The sequence below is a fragment of the Nycticebus coucang genome, chromosome 7 (genome assembly GCF_027406575.1).
Source record: "Nycticebus coucang isolate mNycCou1 chromosome 7, mNycCou1.pri, whole genome shotgun sequence".
Classification (NCBI taxonomy): domain Eukaryota; kingdom Metazoa; phylum Chordata; class Mammalia; order Primates; family Lorisidae; genus Nycticebus; species Nycticebus coucang.
In genome coordinates this window covers 15,693,363-15,717,533 of record NC_069786.1, presented here as the reverse complement: position 1 = coordinate 15,717,533, position 24,171 = coordinate 15,693,363, and the positions used below count along the sequence as shown (strand labels likewise).

The 24,171-nt window shown below is 39.2% G+C and overlaps 1 protein-coding gene across 36 annotated transcripts in view; it reads right to left on the bottom strand.

Annotated features, from left to right (window-relative positions):
• The window catches only part of CLASP1 (cytoplasmic linker associated protein 1), a 307,493-nt gene that overhangs the window by 262,196 nt on the left and 21,126 nt on the right, over nucleotides 1-24,171 (bottom strand). Inside the window, exon 2 of one of the 36 annotated variants that reach the window (XM_053596857.1) lies at nucleotides 15,628-15,710. The exons of the other annotated variants lie outside the window; for them this stretch is intronic. The gene's annotated coding sequence lies outside the window, so the exon portion shown is untranslated. The remainder of the gene's footprint in view (nucleotides 1-15,627; nucleotides 15,711-24,171) is intronic. 36 annotated transcript variants of the gene reach the window in all.

Sequence of the window (24,171 nt, the reverse complement as noted above, 5' to 3'; positions counted from 1 at the left end):
GATCCCATTCATGCCAATCTCTCTACTGAGATTTCTGAAGTACTTAAGAACCCCCTCTCAATTGGAATTACATAAGATTTCTAACAAATGAGCATATGCTTCTTGAAGGTAATTATGCAATAAAGGCTTAACACACTCAAAAATAGGTCTAAACGCATATGAATGAAACTGAAAAAAATGAAAGAGACTGGGAGCCATGAGGCATAAAGCAGACTGGATTCTCTCTTTTTTCTTTCTCTTAACTAAAAAAAGGTAACTGTTCTTTCTTAAAATTACTAAACTGGTTTTCTGTACCCATGCTTTTGAGTCTTTCCACCTCTATTTTCTAAGGTATTCAGAGAATATTAATCACATAGGTTCCTAATAGACAAAGGTACAAAAGTGCAATGCCTCCCTCCCACCCCTGACCTCTAGCCACCCAGTTTCCCTCCTTAGAAGAAAATAATGTCACTAGTTCCTACGTATCCTTTCAGAAACATTTTTAGCTATCTAACGAAGTAAGTAGATGTGTTTTCTAAGCATTTGCAATATTAAATCATAAAAAGAGAAATCAAAACAAAGAAAAATACAGGCAAAACTTCAAATATCAAGAGTTTTATAAAAAGTTGGGGGGTTGACAATTAAGGTCACGGTGGGGGGTGGGGGAAGGGAAGAGCAGAGAGAGAAAGGAGGGGGGAGGGGTGGGGAAAGGAAGAACGGAGAGAGGGAAGGAGGGAGGGGTGTGGGGCCTTGGTGTGTGCCACACCTTTTGGGGGCAAGACATGATTGCAAGAGGGACTTTACCTATCAAATGCAATCAGTGTAACCTGCTTTATTGTACCCTCAATGAATCCCCAACAATAAAAAAAAGTTGGGGGGTTGTTTTGGGTTTTTATGAGACAGAGTCTCACTCTGTTACTCCAGGCTACAGGCAGCCATGGCATCAGCCTAGCTCAAAGCAACCTCAAACTCCTGAGTTCAAGTGATCCTCCTGCCTCAGCCTCCTGAGCAGCTGGGACTACACAGCTGATACCACCACAACACCCAGCTAATTTTCCTATTTTTTTAGTAAAGACAGGTTCTTACTGTTGCTCAGGCTAGTCTCAAACTCCTGAGGCTCAAGCAATCCTCCTGCCTTGGCCTCCCAGAGTGCTAGGATTACAGGTATGAGCCACCATGCCTGGCCAAAAAGTTTATATTTTAAAGTGTAGAAAACTTAGAAAATAAGCAAGAAAAAGAAAAGGAAGAGTATTTAGAAGAGTTGGAGAAGGAGGAAGAAGAGTTGAAAAAGTTACAAAGGAGGGGGGAGGGAAAATTGGAGGAGCAGAGGAGGAGGAGTTGAAAGAGGAGGAGGGAGAAATGGAGAAGGAGGAACTAGAACAGTTTTTCAACCATTTTTATCTCACAGCACACTTAAATTATGTTGATCAAAAAACAAAGAGTAAAAAAATATAAATACTTACTGTGCTTTGAACTTCTTTTAAAAATAATTTAATTAGTAATCTTTAAAAATTTCCATGGCACACCAGTTGAAAATCACTGTACTACAGCCTCATCAAAAGTCCAAAGCACGGGCACTTACTAGTGAAAATGTTAAATAGCTACAGCATGTGGGCCATAAGAAATAGAGAAGTAAAAAACATGAAGTCAAATCATAAATCAAGTGCTCAGGAAACTTTAACAAAACAGTATTCCATACCAAAGTATCGAAATGTGTAATTTAAATTACCAGTACCACACTGAAAATGTCCCTGAAAAATATGTAGAAATTAGTATAATTTAGTCACACTAAGTCAAATGTAGCATGTTTCTATCAATAAAACAACCGTTTCTGCATTACAATGATTTTTGTAACAATTACAGTATGATCTGAAAGAAAGCCACTCCGCCACGCCCCTGCCTGCAGTTAACTCTGCTCTTGCTCCATCTGTTCCTTCCATCCTTTGCTTCTTTCTTCTCCCTCCCACAATCCCACTCACTTTATGGCCCATACATTCACTCAGTGAACAGCATTTACTCTTTCCTATGTGTGACAGGTACTATCATACTATGCCAACTACTAAAAATCACAGAATAAAAGACCTGGTCAAGGCCTTCAAGGAAGTCACTGCCAGGAAGAAGAGATAAATGCAAACAGTCGCAACAGAAGGAGGAAGTCTTAAAGCAGGTGCAGGAGGCGGCAGAAGGGAAGTACAACTCTGCCTGAGGGAACCTAGCAATGCTTCCACTGGGAATTACAAGGATGGGGTGCCGCATCTGCCACCATGCAGACACAGCACCAGCTCTCCAGCCCCTGCGTTCACTAATCAGCAGCAAGTCCTCCTCAGGCACTGCAGGCTCCCACTCCAGCCTTCCTGGATCCCTCCCCAAATCCTCTTTTTCCTTAGCAGCTTCAGCACTCACATGAACAACAACCCTCCTTTCTCCTTCCTCAGAGCTTTAGCCTTCCAGCTGTCTGTTCCTGGGCATCGGCAATCTCTCCCTCTCTCCTAGTTCATTCCCAGCAGCTTATAAATGTCCTCTAAATTACCCATCTTACAAAGACCCTCTCTTGAGCTCACATGCCTTTCATCAATGACACCATTAACAATGAAGCTCCGTTAAGCACCTGTCTACACCAGCCAGCACTTGTCTACACTGACGCACTTCCTGTTCACTCCACAGACCTTTTGATCTGGCTTCCCCCAAACACTTCCCCTTCTTGGGATCACCAATTACTGACACTTTGGCAAATCCAAGGAAGACTTTTCTGTGCTGATCTAACCCTACCTCTCAGCAGCATTCCAAAGTTGAGCACCTCTTCCGTTTTGACAAATTCCCCACTTCTATGAAAATGCTACTTCTCTGGCTGCATGTACTCAAGTAGCTTCCACCATCTCTCTCCCCTCCTCCAGAGCTCTAACTGTGGTGGCTCAGTCTTGTGCCTCTTGTCTTCTCGGTTTCCTCACTCCAAAATGATCAGCATCGTATCTTCTGACTTTAAAAACTGCCTATAAACTGACAACTCCCAAATTTGTATCTCCAGGCCCAATACCTCTGAGCTCCAGTCACATGCACTGGCCTCCTTTTGGTTCCAAACTCTACCACTTCCTCCTAACTGAAATACTCCCCTCACATCTACATTAGCCTTCAGCTTAAATGTCACTACCTCAGAGGGCTCATGCAGACCACTTTATGGGGCTCCCTTATCACTGCATGCTGTTCCTTTCCAAGAATTTAAAACAAGCTGCAAATTCTGTCATTTGTTTACCTTTTTTACTGTATGATTTTCCCACAGGACTGTCAGCCTCAAGAAGATGGGGACTTTATTTATTTTATTTACCTAACGCTTATAACCATGTCTCTAGAAAGATTTGTCCAATGAATGATATTTGCCTGAGCTGAAAATCAAAAAACAAAGCGTTCACTGGCAGTTGTGAGTTGAGTTCCATTTCTGTGGAGGTAAGGAAGAAGGCAGAAAACTTTACAGGTAAAAGGAATGTTCAAATACATATGGACAAAGCACAAACACAAACACAAGAGACTGTGGCTTGTTCAGAAGAAAACAAGCAGTCCCAACCTGCAAACACTCCTGAACCTCTCCCACAGGGGAAGAGTTACTAAAAGGATGTCTGAGAATTATTCCATACATACACCAAGCATTAGCTACACTGAGAAAGTATACTTATTCGTATTTCTAATACTGAGAATATTCAAATTCATGAATATTCATGTCCATAAAGTTCATGTGCAATTTACTATGTTAAACTATTTTAAATTGCACACAAACTGTATGTCCACCTTACATTTCAAGCTTACATATGTGCATTATGAATATATTAATGTTATGAATTTTTAAAATGCAAATATATTTTAAATTCTTGGGTTGGTTTTTTTTTTTTTTTTTTTTACAGTTTTTGGCCAGAGCTGGGTTTGAACCCACCACCTCCGGCATACGGGGCCGGCGCCCTACCCCTTTGAGCCACAGGTGCCGCCCCTTGGGTTGATTTTCTTTTTTAATAAACAAATTATGAGAAATTCTACTTACATACAGCTTTGTAATTCTAGACATTAAAAGGTCTGGAAATAATTATCAAAAAGTCTGGAAACAGCCACTCAAGCATAGAGCAAAAAGACTAGTCAGAGACAAAACCCAACAGTCAATTTCTAACACCAAAAGTCAACAGTGCTTAGGCCTTGCAGGTACTCTGTACAAGTCCTCTCTGAACTACAGAATCAGGAAAGTGGATGGTTATACAATTATTTACCTTGGAAAGATCATTGAAAGCTGGAATTACTCAAGTGATCACAAGTATATTCTGCAATAGGAAAAAAAATCAGTTGCACTAACTCTCTTCTCTCAGTGACTCAATCCAGTGTGCACAACCATTAACTAAAATATAACTGTGACAAAATACAACCATAATGTAAATGCCCCAAAATGAATAAAAGGTTCAGGGTCACTATATTCCATTAAAAAGACAGGTCACATGAACAAAAAAAAATCATTAATTGGTTGATTTTTGCTGATAGGATTACAGATTCCTTAATCTTTGTGCTTTCTTGTATTTTCTAATTTTTTTCTACAATAAATACATATTGCTTTCATAATTACAAAGAGAAAAGTGTTATTCAAAACTTGGGTACTACCCTTTTATAATGGAGGAAAACCTGCCTTTCAGTATTTTGGAATGTTTTAAAGTAAACAAGAAGAAAATCTTAAATTCCTAAGATGGAACTGGCAGATCAGTTACTTCCACAAAATATATTATGAAAAACTATAGAAGATCAAGACAAATACTATAAAACCAAACAAAAAAGGCAACTCTGCATTACAATACATATGGTATCAGTAAATAATAGGGGAAAATACTATAAAGGTGTCAGATAAGATATTCATAATGGTTAGTATTTGCCTTCATAGTTATTTTAATATAACATTTTAAATCCTCTCAGACATTTTATTTCTTTTTTCTTAATGTGACTGTAAAAGTAGGACACAGTTTTGTTATTCTCCAGTAGCAGGTCTATAATATTGGCTACAAACTGCTTTTACTTTTATTTTTCTACTCCTGGAAGCTCCCTCACAGATGGACCAAGATGAACATGCACTGAGAACCGCTGCAGCTCTGTGATGGGGATGGGAGGCTTGTTACACTCTCTCTACTTCCGGACATGTAAGAAATTGCCCATAATCAGAGTAGTATTTCATTGTGGTTTGGATTTGCATTTCCTTAATGAATAAAAATATTGAACTTATCTTCACTGACATATAGGCCATTGGGACTTCTTTAGAGAAATATGTACTCAAACTCCTTGCTCTTTTTTTAACTGAGTTACATGTCTCTCTATTGTTGACTATAAGAGTTTTTTTATATTTCAGATCAAAGTCCTCCATCACATTTGTGACTTGTAAATATCTGCCCTAATTCTGGGATGTCTTTTCATTTTTTTTATGGTAGCATTTAAAACAAAGTTTTCTTTTGTTTGTTTGTTTTTTTTTTTAAGACAAGAGTCTTACTTTTATTACCTTATTGCCCTCGGTAGAGTGCCGTAGCGTCACAGCTCACAGCAACCTCCAACTCCTGGGCTTAGGCAATTCTCTTGCCTCAGCCTCCCAAGTAGCTGGGACTACAGGCACCCGCCACAACACCCAGCTATTTTTTGTTGTTGCTGTTGCAGTTTGGCCAGGGCCAGGTTCTAACCCGCCACCCTCAGTATATGAGGCCAGTGCCCTATCCACTGAGCCACAGGCACTGCCCGAAACAAAGTTTTAAATTTTAATGAAGATCAATTTACCTATTTCTGTTTTCTTTTTCTTTTTGAGACAGAATCTCACTATGTCACCCTTGGTAGAGTGCCATGGCGTCACAGCTCACAGCAACCTCAAACTCTTGGGCTTAAGTGATTCTCTTGCCTCAGCCTCCCAAGTAGCTGGGACTACAGGACCCTCCCACAACACCCAGCTATTATTTGGCTGTAGTTGTCATTGTTGTTTGACAGGCCCGGGCTGGGTACAAACCCGCCAGCTCTGGTGTATATGGCTGGCACCCTAGCTGCTGAGCTACAGGTGCCCAGCCTTTTTTTTCTTTTGTTGCTTTGTTTTTTTCAGATTGATATGAGGGTACAAATGATTAGGTTACCGTGTTTGCGTTTGTTAGGTAAAGTCCCTGTCCTAGTTGTGTCCTGCACCCTCACACTGTGCCCATCATCCCCTCCTCCCCTCTTCCCATACTCTCCTTCCCCCTCCCCCCAACTTGAATTGAATTGAGTTTTTCTCTTATGTGGGTGTGTATTAGTTCATCTACTGGCTTCATACTAGTATTGAGCACATTGGATATTTGCTTTTCCATTCTTGTGATACTTAACAAAGAAGAATCTGTTTCAACAGGTTAATACAAAAGACATTGCTTGTATTGTAGTAGTGAAAAAAACACTGCCTACTTTTACCATAATACAAAGAAACCACTGCCTGATAAAAGAGCAGGAAGACTTAATACCCATATTGCCTTTTAAAGGTTTTATAGTTTCAGATCTTATATTTAGGTCTATGATCAATTCCCTGAGTTAATTTATGAAGATACAAATTCATTTCTTTTGCACGCAGATATCTTCCTGTCCCATTACCACTTGCTGAAAAGACTATTCTTTCTTTACTGAATTGCTCTTTTCCCCTTGCTGAAAATCAATTGACCGGGCAGCGCCTATGGCTCAGTGGGTAGGGCGCCGGCCCCATATACCGAGGGTGGCGGGTTCAAACCCGGCCCCAGCTGAACTGCAACCAAAAAATAGCCAGGCACTGTGGCGGGTGCCTGTAGTCCCAGCAACTCGGGAGGCTGAGGCAAGAGAATCGCCTTAAGCCCAGGAGTTGGAGGTTGCTGTGAGTTGTGTGAGGCCACGGTACTCTACCGAGGGCCATAAAGTGAGACTCTGTCTCTACAAAAAAAAAAAAAAAAGAAAGAAAGAAAATCAATTGATCATAAATGTAAGAGTTTATTTCTGGACCCTCATTCCATTCTTCTGATCTTTATGTCTATCTTTATGCCAGTAACAGATTGTCTCAATTACTACAGCTTTGGAGTAAGTCATGAAAGTCCTCCAACTTTGCTCTTCCTTTTTGAAATGATTTTGGCAATTTTCTGGGTCCTCTTCACTTTTTTTTCCAAGATCTACAAAAAAACTGCAAAAAAAAATTTGTGTCTATCACTTCTATTTTAATCTTTCTAATGACTTGGTAAAAGCACTATTACCAATCACACATATACAGATGTTCCACATAGTTTTCTGTGTTTTGAAGAGTTGTTTAAAGACAATCCTAAATTATAACTTAGTCTGACTTAGGAAGTGAACAATTCAAAAGTTTGACTTACAATTTCTTATGCCACTGATTTTTAAAAGCACTTGTTGTTATTGTTTTTGTAGAGACAGAGTCTCACTTTGTCCCCCTAGGTAGACTGCCGTGGCGTCACACAGCTCACAACAACCTCCAACTCCTGGGCTAGGCAATTCTCTTGCCTCAGCCTCCGGAGTAGCTGGGACTACAGGCACCCGCCACAACACCCGGTTATTTTTTTATTGCAGTTTGGCTGGGGCCGGGTTTTGAACCCGCCACCCTCAATATATGGAGCCTGTGCCCTACCCACTGAGCCACAGGTGCCACCCTTTTAAAAGCATTTGACCTTATAATCTATAAAATATGACAAGTGTTACAAATTCTTTATCTGACATTACACATAAACCACATTAAAATGCTTTTCAATTTTAAAAAAGGCAGCATATTAGTAGATACAAGGAAATTAGATTGGCACAGGGAAGACGAACACATAAAATAAACCTTGCTACCTTATCTTCAGCCCTTACATTTAACAGACTAATGAACAGCAATTAAAACATCAGTAAGTCTTGCTTGGTTCTGAGACAGTAAAGGGATTTCCCTAGTATTTAAATATATTCACATAACCAGTTACATAAATCTTAACATAAAACCAATTTTCAATGAGTTTTGAGATGGCAATTTACTCTTTGTGAAAAGGAGAACATCAGTAATTCAATCCAACCATTTTTTCTTTTTAGACAGTCTCAAGCTGTCACCTGGGTAGAGTGCAGTGGCGTCACAGCTCACAGCAACCTCAAACTCTTGGGCTTAAGCGATTTTCTTGCCTCAGCCTCCCAAGTAGCTGGGACTACTGGTGCCCGCCACACACCCAGCTATTTTTTTTGTTGCAGTTGTCATTGTTGTTTGAGCTGGCCCAGGCCAGGCTTGAACCCACCAGCCACGATGTATGTGGCCAGTGCCCTACCCACGGAGCTATGGGTGCCGCCCAACCATATCCTTAGAAGGGGAAAACAACAATAGCATTTAACAAACTGGAATCACTATCAAAATCCAAAAAACCAATCATATTCATTTAATCACATGACAGTCTTATTTAAATTAGAAACTGTCCAACAAAAATATTCTGTCACTCATTCATGATCTGAATTCTGGTGTATGAGACCAATCAAATTACAGTACACATTAAAAAAAAAAGTTGTGAAGACTTATGCTTTGTAACAAAGGAATGGCCAAGTATTACTCCTTTTTTTTTTTTTTTAAGTGACAGAGTCTCACTTTGTCCCCCTTGGTAGAGTGCCATAGCGTCAGAGCTCACAGCAACCTCCAGCTCTTGGGTTTAGGCAATTCTCTTGCCTCAGCCTCCCGAGTAGCTGGGACTACAGGCGCCTGCCACAACGCCCAGCTATTTTTTTTGTTGCAGTTTGGCAGGAGCCAAGTTTGAACCCATCGCCCTTGGTATATGGGGCCAACACCCTACTCACTGAGCCACAGGCACCGCCCTATTAGTCCTTAGTAGCTTTTTTACAATAAGCTATCAAGTCTGCCCTTTCTCCCTCCTTCTTAAAACTCACGAAGATCATTTTTGTTCCAGGGATGTACTTCTTGGGATTCTCCAAATACTTCACCATGTATCCTCTCCCCAGGTTATGCCTTTGTTCTTATTGGCGTCTGTGTAAGAGAAGCCATCAGCCTGACCCGTCTTCTGCCCAAAGAGACCATGGAGATTTGGCCCAGTCTTGTGCTTGCCTCCCTTTTCCACAGTGTGGCACTGGGCAGACTTCTGAACAAAAATCTTCCTTTCTCTATGTCATCCATATTTAATTCTCTTTGGTTGCTGACATCCAGTCAGAAGCTGGATGTCCTCCTTCATTTCTTTATGAATTTTAAGATCAGCTTACCAAATGCATAATAGACAGCTGAGATTTTAATAGGAATTCTGTTGAATCAGCAGACCAACTTTGATAGGGATAGCACTAACATCTTAATATCACACCAATATTAAGTCTTCATCCCTAACATAAGATGTCCTTCCATTTATTTAGACCTTTAATTTCTTTCAATAATGTTTCAGAATTTAGAACATAAGTTTTATACTTCTTCTGTTAACATTATTACTAAATATTTTATTCTTTGTAATGCTAGTGTGAATTTTCTTAGTTTCATTTCTTTGTTTCATTTATTTTTAAATTATTCACTGCAAAGTTTATAGGAACAAAACCGATTTTGTTCCTGTATCCTGCAACCTTGCTATACTTTTTTTTTTTTTTTTTTTTTTGGGAACTGACTTTTTTTTTTTTTTTTTATTGTTGGGGATTCATTGAGGGTACAATAAGCCAGGTTACACTGATTGCAATTGTTAGGTAAAGTCCCTCTTGCAATCATGTCTTGCCCCCATAAAGTGTGACACACCCCAAGGCCCCACCCCCCTCCCTCCTTCCCTCTTTCTGCTTCCCCCCCATAACCATAATTGTCATTAATTGTCTTCATATCAAAATTGAGTACATAGGATTCATGCTTCTCCATTCTTGTGATGCTTTACTAAGAATAATGTCTTCCACTTCCATCCAGGTGAATACGAAGGATGTAAAGTATCCATTTTTTTTTAATGGCTGAATAGTATTCCATGGTATACATATACCACAGCTTGTTAATCCATTCCTGGGTTGGTGGGCATTTAGGCTGTTTCCGCATTTTGGCGATTGTAAATTGAGCTGCAATAAACAGTCTAGTACAAGTGTCCTTATGATAAAAGGATTTTTTTCCTTCTGGGTAGATGCCCAGTAATGGGATTGCAGGATCAAATGGGAGGTCTAGCTTGAGTGCTTTGAGGTTTCTCCATACTTCCTTCCAGAAAGGTTGTACTAGTTTGCAGTCCCACCAGCAGTGTAAAAGTGTTCCCTTCTCTCCACATCCACGCCAGCATCTGTAGTTTTGAGATTTTGTGATGTGGGCTGTTCTCACTGGGGTTAGATGATATCTCAGGGTTGTTTTGATTTGCATTTCTCTAATATATAGAGATGATGAACATTTTTTCATGTGTTTGTTAGCCATTCGTCTGTCGTCTTTAGAGAAAGTTCTATTCATGTCTCTTGCCCATTGATATATGGGATTGTTGGCCTTTTTCACGTGGATTAATTTGAGTTCTCTATAGATCCTAGTTATCAAGCTTTTGTCTGATTGAAAATATGCAAATATCCTTTCCCATTGTGTAGGTTGTCTCTTTGCTTTGGTTATTGTCTCCTTAGCTGAACAGAAGCTTTTCAGTTTAATGAAGTCCCATTTGTTTATTTTTTTTGTTGTTGCAATTGCCATGGCAGTCTTCTTCATGAAGTCTTTCCCCAGGCCAATATCTTCCAGTGTCTTTCCTATGCTTTCTTTGAAGATTTTTATTGTTTCATGCCTTAAATTTAAGTCCTTTATCCATCTTGAATCAATTTTTGTGAGTGGGGAAAGGTGTGGGTCCAGTTTCAGTCTTTTACATGTAGACATCCAGTTCTCCCAACACCATTTATTGAATAGGGAGTCTTTCCCCCAAGGCATGTTCTTGTTTGGTTTATCAAAGATTAGGTGGTTGTAAGATGTTAGTTTCATTTCTTGGTGTTCAATTCGATTCCAAGGGTCTATGTCTCTGTTTTTGTGCCAGTACCATGCTGTCTTGAGCACTATGGCTTTGTAGTACAGACTAAAATCTGGTATGCTGATGCCCCCAGCTTTATTTTTGTTACAGAGAACTGCCTTAGCTATACGGGGTTTTTTCCGGTTCCATACAAAACGCAGAATCATTTTTTCCAAATCTTGAAAGTACGATGTTGGTATTTTGATAGGAATGGCATTGAATAGGTAACCTTGCTATACTTTTATAGTGGATTCCTTATGATATTCTAATACAAGATCATATCAACTGCGAATAGAGATCTGTTTTACTTCTTCCTCTCCAATCTGAATGCCTTTTCTTTCTCTTGCCTAAGTGCCCTGGCTAGAACCTCCAATACAATGTTTAACGGAAGTAACGAAAAAGAATATCCTTGCCTATCTCCTGGTGTCTGGAGGACAGCATTCCATCTTTCACCATTAAGTATGATGTGAGCTGTGTGTTTTTACAGATAGTCTCTTCTGTGTCTGATTTGCTGAATGTTTTTATCACGAAAGGGTGTTAGTTTTTTTTTTTTTTTTTTCAAAATGCTTTTCCTCTGCTCGGGAGGCTGAGGCAAGAGAATCGCGTAAGCCCAAGAGTTAAGAGGTTGCTGTGAGCCGTGTGAGGCCACGGCACTCTACCGAGGGCGGTACAGTGAGACTCTGTCTCTACAAAAAAAAAAAAAAAAAATGCTTTTCCTACATCTATGGAGATGGTCAGGGGGTTTCATCTTTATTCTATGAATATGGCCTATTACATTGATTTTTATACATTAATTAAGCTAACCTTGTATTCCTGGGATAATTCCTACTTGGTCATAGTGTATAAGCCTTCTGATACATTGCTGAACTCAGTTTGCAGGTATTTTGTCGAAGATTTTTATATCCACAGTCAAAAGGATACAGCTCCACGGTTTTCTTTTCTTGTAATGTCTTTGTCTAGTTTTGGTATCAGGTTAATAACATCCTCACAGAATAAGCTGGGAAGTGATCCCTTCTCATCTTTATTTGGAATGAACGTACGAAGAATCTGTGTTGATTCTTCCTTAAACATCTGGTAAAATCACAAAATGTAAAGTCATCTGGGCCTGGACTTTTTTTGTGACAGGCTCTTTGACTATTACTCCAATCTCTTCACTTGTCATTGGTCTATTTTCTATTTCTTCTTGAGTCAATTTCAGTGCGTCTTTTTAGGAAGGCACATATTTCACATGTTATCAAACTTGTAGGCAATATAGTTCCTAGTATTCCCTTAGTCTTTTTTTTTTCTCATGTAAGATATGGAATATCGTTATTTTCTTCTAAATTGAGACAGAGTCTTACTCTGTTGCCCAGGCTGGAATGTCATTGCATCAGCCTAGCTCACAACAACCTCAAACTCCTGGGTTTAAGCAATCCACTTGCCTCACCCTCCCAAGTAGTTGGAACTATAGGTTCCCACCATAATGCCCAGCTAATTTTTCTATTTTTGATAGAGACAGGGGTCTCACTCTTTGCACAGGCTGGTCTCAAACTCCTGGGCTCAGGTGATCCTCCCACCTGGGTCTCCCAGAGTGCTAGAATTACAGGCATGAGCCACTGTACCCAGCCCTGATAACCCTTCTTTTACTCTTGATTTTATTATCTAAATCATGGGCCTTTTGTTCTCTTGGTCACTCATTCAGGGGGTCCTCAAACTTTTCAAACAGGGGGCCTGTTCACTGTCCCTCAGACCGCTGGAGGGCCAGACAATAGTTTAAAAAAAATATATATGAACAAATTCCTATGCGCACTGTACATATCTTATTTTGAAATAAAAAAACAAAATGGGAACAAATACAATTAAACCGCCTCATGTGGCCCACGGGCCATAGTTTGAGGACCCCTGGTCTAGCTCAAGGTTTATCAACTTTGTTGATCTTTGCAAAGAACCAATTTTGGTCTGCTTGATTTCCTAATTTTTTTCTATTTTATTTATTTCTAATCTAGTCTTTATTAAGTTCTTCCTTCTGCTTGCTTTGGATTTAGTGCAGCAGTTTTCAACCCATGGGTTGCGACCCAAAGGAACTGTATTAAAGGGCCACGGCATTAGGAAGGTCGAGAACCACTGATTTAGTGTGTTCTTCTCTTATTAGTCTCTTAAGGTGAGAGGTTAGGTTATTGATTTGTCATCTTCTTTTTTAATACAGGCATTTACAGTCATATATTTCCCTGAGTACTGCTTTTGCTACATTCCTGAACTTACAGTATATTATTTTTTGCATGGTGTATAGAAGGCCCTCAAAAAACACTTATTGCTGAACAATGAGTTGCAGGGGTTTGTTTGTTTTTTAATTGTGGTAAAACATAAGATTTACCATTTTAACCATTTTTAACTATACAATTAATTCACTATGTTGTGTAACCATCACCATCATTCCATGTTGGATTTTGTTTTCATTTCTCTTAAAATATTTTCAAATTTTCCTTGTGATTTCCTCTTTGAATCACTGGTGACTCAGAAGTGGATAGTTTAATTTCCACATATCTGTGATTTTCCCAAATATTCTTCTATTATTTCTATCTAATTTCATTCCATTATGGTCAGGGAACAAATCTAGTATGATTTTCATCCTTCAAATGTATTGAGGCTTTGGGGCCGGGTATAGTGACTCATGCCTGTAATTCTAGCACTCTGGGAGGCCAAGGTAGGTAGATTGCCTGAGTTCATGAGTTCGAGACCAGCCTGAGTCAGAGCGAGACCTCATCTCTAAAAATAGCCAGGCATTGTGACAGGTGGCTATAGTCCCAGCTACTTGGGAGCCCGAGGCAAGAGAATCACTTAAGCCTAGGAGTATGAGTTTGCTGTGAGTTGTGATGCCATAGCACTCTGCCAAGGGCAAAAGTGACACTGTCTCAAAAGAAAGAAAAAAAACTGTACTGAGACTTATTTTATGACATAATATATGGTCTATCTTAAAGAGTTTTTCACATATACTTGAGAACAAAGTGTATTCTGCTATTATTAGATGGGGTGGTCTATAGATACTGGTCCCTTAATGATTTAAGTTTATCTGCATCTAGATCTGATTTAAGAAACAAAATGTGTCAGTTACATAAATCTTAAATTTTTCATTTTATCCTCCATTTTCTTTTTTTTCGTTTTGTTTTGTTTTTTGTTTGAGGATAATACCGTAATGTCATGCTTATAGCAATCTGAAACTTTTGGGTTCAAGTGATCCTCTTGCCTCAGCCTCCCAAGTAGCTGGGACTACAGGCCCCTGCCACAATGTCTGGCTGATTTTTTCTATTTTTAGTAGAGATGGGTTTCTTGCTCTATCTCAGGCTGGTCTTGAACCCGTGAGCTCAAGCAATCCACCCACCTGAGCCTCCCCCAGTGCTAGGATTACAGGTGTGAGCCACTACTCCCAGCCTATCCCCCACTTTCTATACAACCTATTCTGTGCAGTATGAATTAAAATAAAGTCTCCCCTTTAAAAATAAATATATCAATTTCTAGCACCACATGAAGAGTTGGGTTTCTAGCAATGAAACCTGTTAAAAAGCTGAACAGAAAGAAGGATATATGTTAGCTTGAGAGATTTTCTAAGAGGTTCCTGAAATGGGAAAATCCCCAGACTTAGGTGAGTAAGAAAAGAGAATATCTGATATGTCATTTGATAGCATGACAGATGACATGGCCATCCCAAATTTCCCAAGGGAGCTGGGCTATATCCAGTTGAAAAAAAAAAACTCTATAAAGTACTGGGTATTTAATGTGAACACAGAAGGTGTAAGGTTGAGGATATAAAAACAAGAGAGGCTTTACTCTGTTACTGAATAAAATTGTCAAGCTATAAAGAACTAATACACCAATAATTTAAAATTTGTCTTTCATTCCACCAATAAAATAAGCATGGCTACTTCATGTTTCAAACAGCACTTTCCAAATTTATTAAGTGAACATAAAAATGTCACTTTTTCTATCCCCCTACAAAACCTCTGTAAGACTGTTATTATCATACCTATTTTACAGAAAAGATTCAGAAGCAAAACGACTTCCAGGATCACACAGCAAGTATAAAACTGAACCAGGATTTGAACCTGGGTTTCTAACTCCAAATCCAGGGCTATTTCCACCAAATCATAGCTGCTTCTTTGCCCCAACAATATGTACACACAGGTCTCTTAGTACTTTAGACACTGGGCATATCTATAATTTAGGGAAAAGACCTACAAGGAAAGGTTATATCCACCATGCTTAATGTTCTCAAAATAAGAGCAGAAGACTTTGAACATAGAGGAACAACTAGAACCTGGTTCAGTACCACATAATAAGCAAGTCATCCAACAGAAAATAAATGAAGAGCAAGAACCACAGGTATTCTGATAAGTAGCCTCAGGACAGTAATCAAGCGAAAATTTAGTTCAGAGGTTCAGTATTTCCCACAGATGCCTGTAGTAAACCAAAGGCATGACCAAGAATAGGAAATAAGAGAAAAGGAAAAAGGATAATGTAAGGAAAAGAAAGAGGAGTCCAACAGGAAAAGAACAGCAACAAGCAATATGTGTAACCACTGGGTGATAGTGAGTGAATGGTAAACATGAACACTCAACAATTTCCACAACTTCTTGTGAATCCAACATTATTTCAAAATAAAAAGTTGAGAAAAGAAAGGAAAAGGAAAGGAGAGGAAAAGAAAAGAGAAGAAAAGAAAAGAAAACAAGGTGAGAAGACATACATGATGTGGACAGGCTTTTGGTCCAAGTTTCCTAAGTTCACTGAATACCTCGTGTTCAGACAATCCGCCAGGCACTGCCCTCTCTGGGGAGAGAAAGACAAGTATATAATCCACTCAACACAGTGTATCAAGATGCTTTCCTGCAAGACTCTAATTTCTGACTACTCCTTATTAAAAAGGGAAAAAAGAGAGACTACAACAGTGAAACAAATATAAGGGCACCAATGGGCAAAGCTCCATCTTAGGTGTGCCCAGGCATGAAAAGCAGGCTTCACTTATTGTCCCTCACCCTCCAAGCCCAATTCCCTTTCTTCCAGTCCTTGCTCTGGGAAGATTCACATTGAGGATGGACTAGTGAAACCTGCAGAGTCCCAGAGGCTTCAATGATAAGGAGCCCTGTGTGGGCAAGCTTGCAGAGAACTAAAATGAGGGCTTTACAGATCCATTTATTCATTGACAAATCAGATCCTATCGTGTTTACCTCAAATGCTTTCAATGCAATATAAGTGACCCAGCCGGGAAAAATAATCTGAAACATCAGCTGAGACCACTGAAATATTCTATTTCCTACTCACAACGACAAAGACCTTCATGTTCTATTTCCTACCCACTCCCATTCAACCATGTGTCAAGCACATATATTTTAAATCTATACTTTACTAAGCTTACCCCTAATAGCTATGGAAAATTTGCTGCATTTCTTAGATATGCTATAACTGGACACTTCTGTTACTAAATGATGTTTTACATTAGTGTTTTATGGATTATGAAAAAATCCAAAGGAAACATACAAAAAGAGACCTCTAAGTACCTTACCTATGTTAGCATATACTGAACTGTACAGAATAGAGATGCTCAGTTTCCAAACTGAGTTACAAGTGCCTCAATACTATTTCAACATTGATTTTTTCATCTTCAACATTATCATGGTTTTCTTTAAATCATCAAAAGAGCTAACCATCACTCACAGTCCTACATTTAAACAAAAAGATCATGCAAGAATGTAACTGAATATAATCCAATACATACTTTAATACACTGCTAAGAATAAAAATTCATTACTATCCAGGACAGTTTGGCAATATCTATTAACTAGTGATTACAGTTTTTACAGTTTTGTTTTTTTTTTTGGCTGAGGCTGGATTTGAACCTGTCACCTCCGGTATATGGGGCCGGTGCCCTACTCACTGAGCCACAGGCATCACCCACTAATTACAGTTTTTCATCTAAGAATGTATCTAAGAAAGTTGTCAAGTATGCTAAAATGTATATATCTAATTATTCATTACAGCTGTTTATAATAAGTGTTCAAAAGTAGAAAACTAGGAAATACATTATAGTATATCCAAACAACAGCATACCATGTAGTTACTCAGAAAGACAGTATAAATCTGTTCTCCCTGGCCTATAAAGATATCTATAATCATTTTGGTAAAAAAAAAAAGAAAGAAAGAAAAGTAGACAGCGTCTGGGGCTCAAAGGAGTAGGGCACTGGCCCCATATGCCGACGTGGCGGGTTCAAACCCAGCTCCAGCCAACAACTGCAAAAAAAAAAAAAAAAATCGCATACTAGAAAACAGCATGTTTATGGTGCCACTTTTGTTTATAAAATAAAAGTATGCTTAGAAAAAGTATGAAAGGAAATACACCAAAATGTTAATACTGTGTTTTGTAAAATAGGGCGGTGCCTGTGGCGCAAAGGGGTAGGGCGCTGGCCCCACATGCCAGAGATGGCGGGTTCAAACCCAGTCCTGGCCAAAAACTGGAAAAAAAAAAGAAAGAAAATGTACTATTTATATAATAGAAATAATAGTGATAGTAATAACTGAACAATACTGCAGCCTTTACATACATGTAATGGCTTGTATATATATAGAATATAAGAAACTAAAAACAAAGCCAGGCTCAGGGGCTCACTCCTGTAATAGCACTTTGGGAGGCTGAACCAGGAGGATCACTTGAGGTCAGGAGTTAGAGACCAGACTGAACAAGAGCAAAAAATGGAAAAATGCAACAATAGAAAACTTAGCCAGGTGTGATGGCATGCGCCTGTAGTCCCAACTACTTGGGCAGTTGAGGCAGGAAGATCACTAGAGCCCAGGAGTCAGAGGTTGCAGTGAGCTACAAATATGCCACTGCCTTCATGCCCTGGTAACAAAATGAGACCCTGTCTCTAAATAAACAAACAAACAAATACAATTAAAACATAAAGGGCGGCGCCTGTGGCTCAGTGAGTAGGGCGCAGGCCCCATATGCCAAGGGTGGCGGGTTCAAGCCCAGCCCCAGCCAAACTGCAACAAAAAAATAGCCAGGCGTTGTGGCGGGCGCCTGTAGTCCTGGCTGCTCGGGAGGCTGAGGCAAGAGAATCGCGTAAGCCCGAGAGTTAGAGGTTGCTGTGAGCCGTGTGACGCCACAGCACTCTACCCGAGGGCGGTACAGTGAGACTCTGTCTCTACAAAAAAAATAAATAAATAAAAAATAAAAAAATAAATAAAAATAAACTAAAACCAGTGGTTGCCACTGGGAATGGGATGTGAGAGAATGGAGAAGAGGGTAGAAGAAAACTTACATTACACTTTTTTTTTTTTTTTTTGAGACAGTCTCATTACCTCGCCCTCGGTCTAATGTTGTGGTGTCACAGCTCACAGCAACCTCATACTCTTGGGCTTAAGCGATTCTCTTCCCTCAGCCTCCCAGGTAGCTGGGACTACAGGTGTCTGCCACAACACCCAGCTATTTTTTTTGTTGTTGTACTTGTCATTGTTGTTTAGCAGGCCCGGGCTGGGTTCGAGCCTGCCAGCCCCTGTGTCTGTTTAAAAGATCCTTGTGGGTTTTTTTTTACACATTTTTAACAATGTACATATTCCCTATTTAAAACAAATGTAAATGTTAAACATTAAAAAGTATCTGTTCATATTTTTTCTAATTAAACCACACACTATCCAATAAATAGCAAAAAGTTCTTTGTAAAGTCAGACAGAATTTTGAAATCTTGATACCTGAGCCACCACCATCAGTTACTACACTAAGTTTTGAAAAACACATAAGGATGCAGTTACTGTCAATTGTCCATAGCTAGTACTCATCTCCACTTAATAAGGAAACAAAGCTTATTCCTGAATCACATCTAGCCATGGAATTCTTGTCAAAACCAAAAAAACAAACAAGCAATGGGAAAAAAGCAAATGCTCAATTTTTGTTTTAACTCAATTTTTTTGATCACTGAACTATGGCCATGTTTTTTTTTAATTAATATTAAATCATACCTGTGTCAATTAATGGATCATGGGGCACCATACACTGGTTTTATAAACAGTTTGACACATTTTCATCACACTAGTTAACATAGCCTTCCTGGCATTTTCTTAATTATTGTGTTAAGACAATTATATTCTACATTTACTAAGTTTCACATGTACCCTTGTAAGATGCACCGCAGGTATAATCCCACCTATCACCCTCCCTCCGCCCATCCTCCCCCCTCCCTCCCCTGCCTCTCCCCCTGCCCCGTATTCTTAGGTTATAACTGGGTTATAGCTTTCATATGAAAGCCATAAATTAGTTTCTTTTTTTAATTTATTTATTTTTTATTTATTTTTAGCAGTTTTTGGCCAGGGCCAGGTTTGAACCTGCCACCTCTGGTATATGGGGCCAGCACCCTACTCCTTGAGCCACAGGTGCTGCTCCCAAAAATTAGTTTCATAGTAGGGCTGAGTACATTGGATACTTTTTCTTCCATTCTTGAGATACTTTACTAAGAAGAATATGTTCCAGCTCCATCCATGTAAACATGAACAAGGTAAAGTCTCCATCTTTCTTTAAGGCTGCATAATATTCCATGTTTTAATTCAAAAGTTGACACATAACAGACACGGTTACATGTCTTTTTTTTTTTTTTTTTTTTTGAGACAGTCTCATTACATTGCCCTCAGTAGAGTGCTGTGGCATCACAGCTCACAGCAACCTCAAACTCTTGGGCTTAAGTGATTCTCTTGTCTCAGCCCCCCAAGTAGCTGGGACTACAGGCACCCGCCACAATGCCCACCTATTTTTTGTTGTAGTTGTTTAGCTTGCCCGGGCCAGATTCAAACCTGCCACCCTCGGTGTATGTGGCTGGCGCTGTAACCACTGTGCTACAGGCGCCAAGCCAGTCATTTTGAAATTACTTCTTTTTCTTTTTTTTTTTTTCAGAGACAGAGTCTCACTTTGTCACCCTTGGTAGAGTGCTGTAGCATCACAGTTCACAGCAACCTCAAGCTCTTGGGCTTAGGCCATTTTCTTGCCTCAGCCTTCCAAGTAGCTGGGACTACAGGTGCCCACCACAACATCCAGTTATTTTTTGTTGCAGTTTGGCCGGGGCCAGGTTCGAACCCGCCACCCTCAGTGTATGGGGCCAATACCCTACGCACTGAGCCACGGGCACTGCTTTAAAATTACATTTTTTTAATTTTTTTAAAGCACATATCTCATGTTGCAGGTTGGGTTTTATTAAAACCTCTAAGGCAAATAATTTGGCAACATCACTCAAAATTTTAAGGCACAGAACCTTTTATCCAATATGTCAACTCCTGGAAATATATTTATTCATACATGTACAAAGCAGTCTTTGCAGCATTGTTTTTGAATGTAAAATATTCAAAAAAAACTAAATGCTTATCAATAGAGGACTCAGTAAATTATGGTAAACGATGTGACAGCATACTATTAATATTTAGCCATACTAGTCATTAAAAAAAAAAAAAAAAAGATGTCTTTTAGGTACTGATGTAGAATGAGTTCCAGGACATACTAAGTTTTAAAACAAAGGAAAATGCAGAGTAACTAAAATAGGCCACCATCTGTACAAAAATAAGGGAGTTATACACATGTATTATTTTCACATATATAATTAATAACATTGGTCTTTCTAGGGAAAGAAACTGGGTGATGGAAGACAGGATAAGAGGGAAACTTAAAATTTTAAATCATGTATATGCATTATGTGTTAAAAAAATATTTTATGATAGAAAATTTTCATACATTGAACTAACAGTACTTGTTTCTAAATAATTTAAGCAAAATTAAAAAATTCTCGTATGTAACATTTATTCCAGTGTGCTGAGCTTCAAGAAAAGAAAAAACTTGAATTCATTCACAATAGAAAGGGATACAAGTACATCCCCTAGATATCTTTTTAAAAATTCCATAGTCAATAACGCACATAAACTTGTAACTACCATTTAAAAAAAAGTTAACAATGCCACCACCATCCAGAAGCAACTGTAATGGTTTCCACAAAAACAATGTCTAACCCCCCACCTCCAAAATTCCAAAATTTAATCACTGATCAGTTGATGATTCCAGTAAAGATTTGAAAATACAAAATCCTGATTTTATCAACACTCAGGGCTCTGCAACACATTAGTTTCAAATAGCCTTCTTCTCTCAGCAAGAGTGCTCTCTTGGCTCTTGTGGCCACTTCATAAAATTAGAATATGGCATTAATATGTCCAAGGGTCAGTCTCTTTGTCTTGTGGTTACATGCTAGATGTCTCCAGCCAACAGTTTACAAATATGGACAACAGGTCCCAGAGTGCCCAACCAGGGGAGCATATACCTGGTTCATAGACTGCCATCCTTCAGGTCAAAACAGGAAGGAGCCGTATCTTTTTCCCCTGCCCCAGCTTAGGGGCTTCTCCCTCTCCAGTCTTCCCACAGCAGCACACGTAACACGTGGAATCATAACCATCTCCTTGCTTGTCTTCCTTCCCTCATAGGCACAGAGCTCCTTGAGAATAAGGCTTGACAGCCTTTCCCTTTATCCTTAGGAACAGCAAAGTTTGTTGAATGAAGACTTTATTTATTTATTTATTTACCTCTCTATTTTTATTTTTTGTGACAAGGTTTCACTCTATCCACCAGGATGCAGCCTGGCTCATTGCAACCTCAAACTCTTGGGCTCAAGCAATCCTCCTGCATCAGCTTCCCGAGTGACTGCAATTACAGGCATGCGCCACTATACCCAGCTATTTTCTACTTTTTGTAGAGACACAGTCTTGCTGTGTTGCCCAAGCTGGTCTTGAATACCTGGCCGCAAAAGATCCTCCCACCTCTGCCTCCCTAAGTGCTTAGATCACAGGCATGAACCATCACAGACAACTTTCTTCTTTTCATGACAGCAGTTTCATTAAGGCTTTCTGATTTTATGTCTATTTCTCATTAATACTTCGTGTACAGTCTTCCTGCATTTCCCCCAATCTCCCTCCCCCACCTCAAAAGAGGCCTAGGAACCAAATGATTACAATGAGACATTCCTAATCTTTCAGCGATTAGTCATTCTTTCATGACTACCTAAAATCAGTACTATACAATACTCAACTAAATACTGTCACTGTCTCCAAACAAATGTTCCTTTGGCAACTTCAGAAATATACTCCACATTCTTCCAAGAATGGCAGAATGACAAGCTTTCCCCACTATACCTAAGAAATGCAGTCACTGGCCACAGGAACTCTGTTTAGCATGCCCATCACTATCAAATAGTAAGCTCAATCAGCAGCAGGTTAAAATGCCACCCTCATTAGCTCAGCTCACACTGACAGCATTTCTTATTAAAGGGCCACCTCCTCAGAGAGGAATCTCATGCCTGGAGAGTAACACAGTAAATGAAACAAATACTGTGTCAAACTCTTTACACAAAATATACATATACAAAAATATAGCTATGGCCATAGACTCAGATATGTACCAGTGCGACTTCTCCATCAAGGACAGAGGTAGTGAAAGAAAATAGTCAGCAGACTTCATTCCTACACTCCCTGGCACAAACCATCATTCCTACTAAGGAGTTTACACTCTTGCTGAATCACTCTGTTGGTTCACGATCATCTACCAAGCGTATGAAATACTACATTTGTTCTGGTCACTCCAATGTAGTTATGTTGCTTGGAACTAGAAAAGAATAAAATAATTCTTTTCTGTTTCTGCTGTTAATGATGAGGATCTTCTAAAATAAACAACAGATAAATAACCAGTATCTTAGAGGATAAAAGTATTTACATAACAAGATACTAAAAAATACCTACTTAGTAGTCAAACCTACCAGAAAACAAAACACGAAAGGCCAACCTTTAAGCTGAGCCTTCCCTGCCCTGACATCTGGACTGTAGATTACAAAGTGGACTCCCAAGAGAAGTCTGATCACTTAGGACAAGTAACATTAGCCACTACTGAACACTAAAGAGTGTGATGGAGGGAAATATGATAATAAGACCCAGAAAAAAAGATCAGATACTCCTTCACTGGTTAACTTTTGGAATTTCTAAACAAAAGAATAATTTTCTAATGCTGTTTAATTTTTGTTAGAAAAGTACTACATACTCATTGTACAAACCTTAAATAATTTTTGAAACTAAGAGCATTTGTCAGAAATGATAGACAAGGTCTGGACTTACAAAATCACCCCTAAAATGCCTCAGAGTCCCAATGTAAAATTCAAATGTGGGGATTTGAATCACCAGAATTTGAATGTGGGGATTTGAATTCACCAGAATCTTAACTAGTAAATTAAGAAATTTTCAGACTTTATGCTGAGGTTTATCCTAATATCTTACATAGGATACACAAAAAAAGTCTTAAGGCATCTGAAAAACCAACATACTATTATCAATCCCCATATTTGGGAAGATGACTTAAAAGGACCTCAGTAAAAATTCCTAAAGAACTTAATACACTGATCAATAATCTTTTAAGAAGGATTTTTAGCAACTACCACAAATGTATCCACAAAGATCTATGTTTAACATCACACTTTAGTCAATAAAGGTAAACTCGGGTGGCGCCTGTGGCTCAAGGAGTAGGGCGCTGGTCCCATATGCCGGAGGTGGTGGGTTCAAACCCAGCCCGGGCCAAAAATAAATAAATAAATAAATAAAGGTAAACTCCTTGCACGTATTAGACTGGGTACTGTGTGCCACCCTTGGGCCAACCAAAGGCTGAACAGGATACAGCCTTGGGCAGAACTCCACAACTTAAATAAAATACAGCCACCAGCACCATGAGAAGACTTCAGCAAAGGAGATGTTTTTATGCAGTTCAATTTCTCTTAGAAATACTGGCTTATTGTTCCCAGGATGAACCCAGCTAGTCTTCATTAGGAAGGGCACTGCTACACAATTCATTCTCTCTATACAACAGGCCTCTGTTAGCATGTCTGAGCAACCGTTCATAACAGAGTCAGACTCTACCCACAGGAAAGACACAATCTGTGAAGAAAATTAGCTAGAAGGAAGTCCCTGGAGACCGCTCTCAAATTTTTGATGGCCTCAGAAGCACTTGGGAAACCTGTTAAAAAAACACAGGTAACCTCAGCCTCCACCCACAGACATTCTCATGGAATACTAAATATTTTAGGCAGGGCCCTAGCACACAAGTGTTTAAAGAAACACTTAAAAGTAGGCCACAAAAATGTTGTAAGGTTACATTCTGATATGGACAAATACACCAATCCATCCTGCAAAGCAAAAGCTTCATTTTCTTCCATCCCCATCCAGAAATGCAATAGCT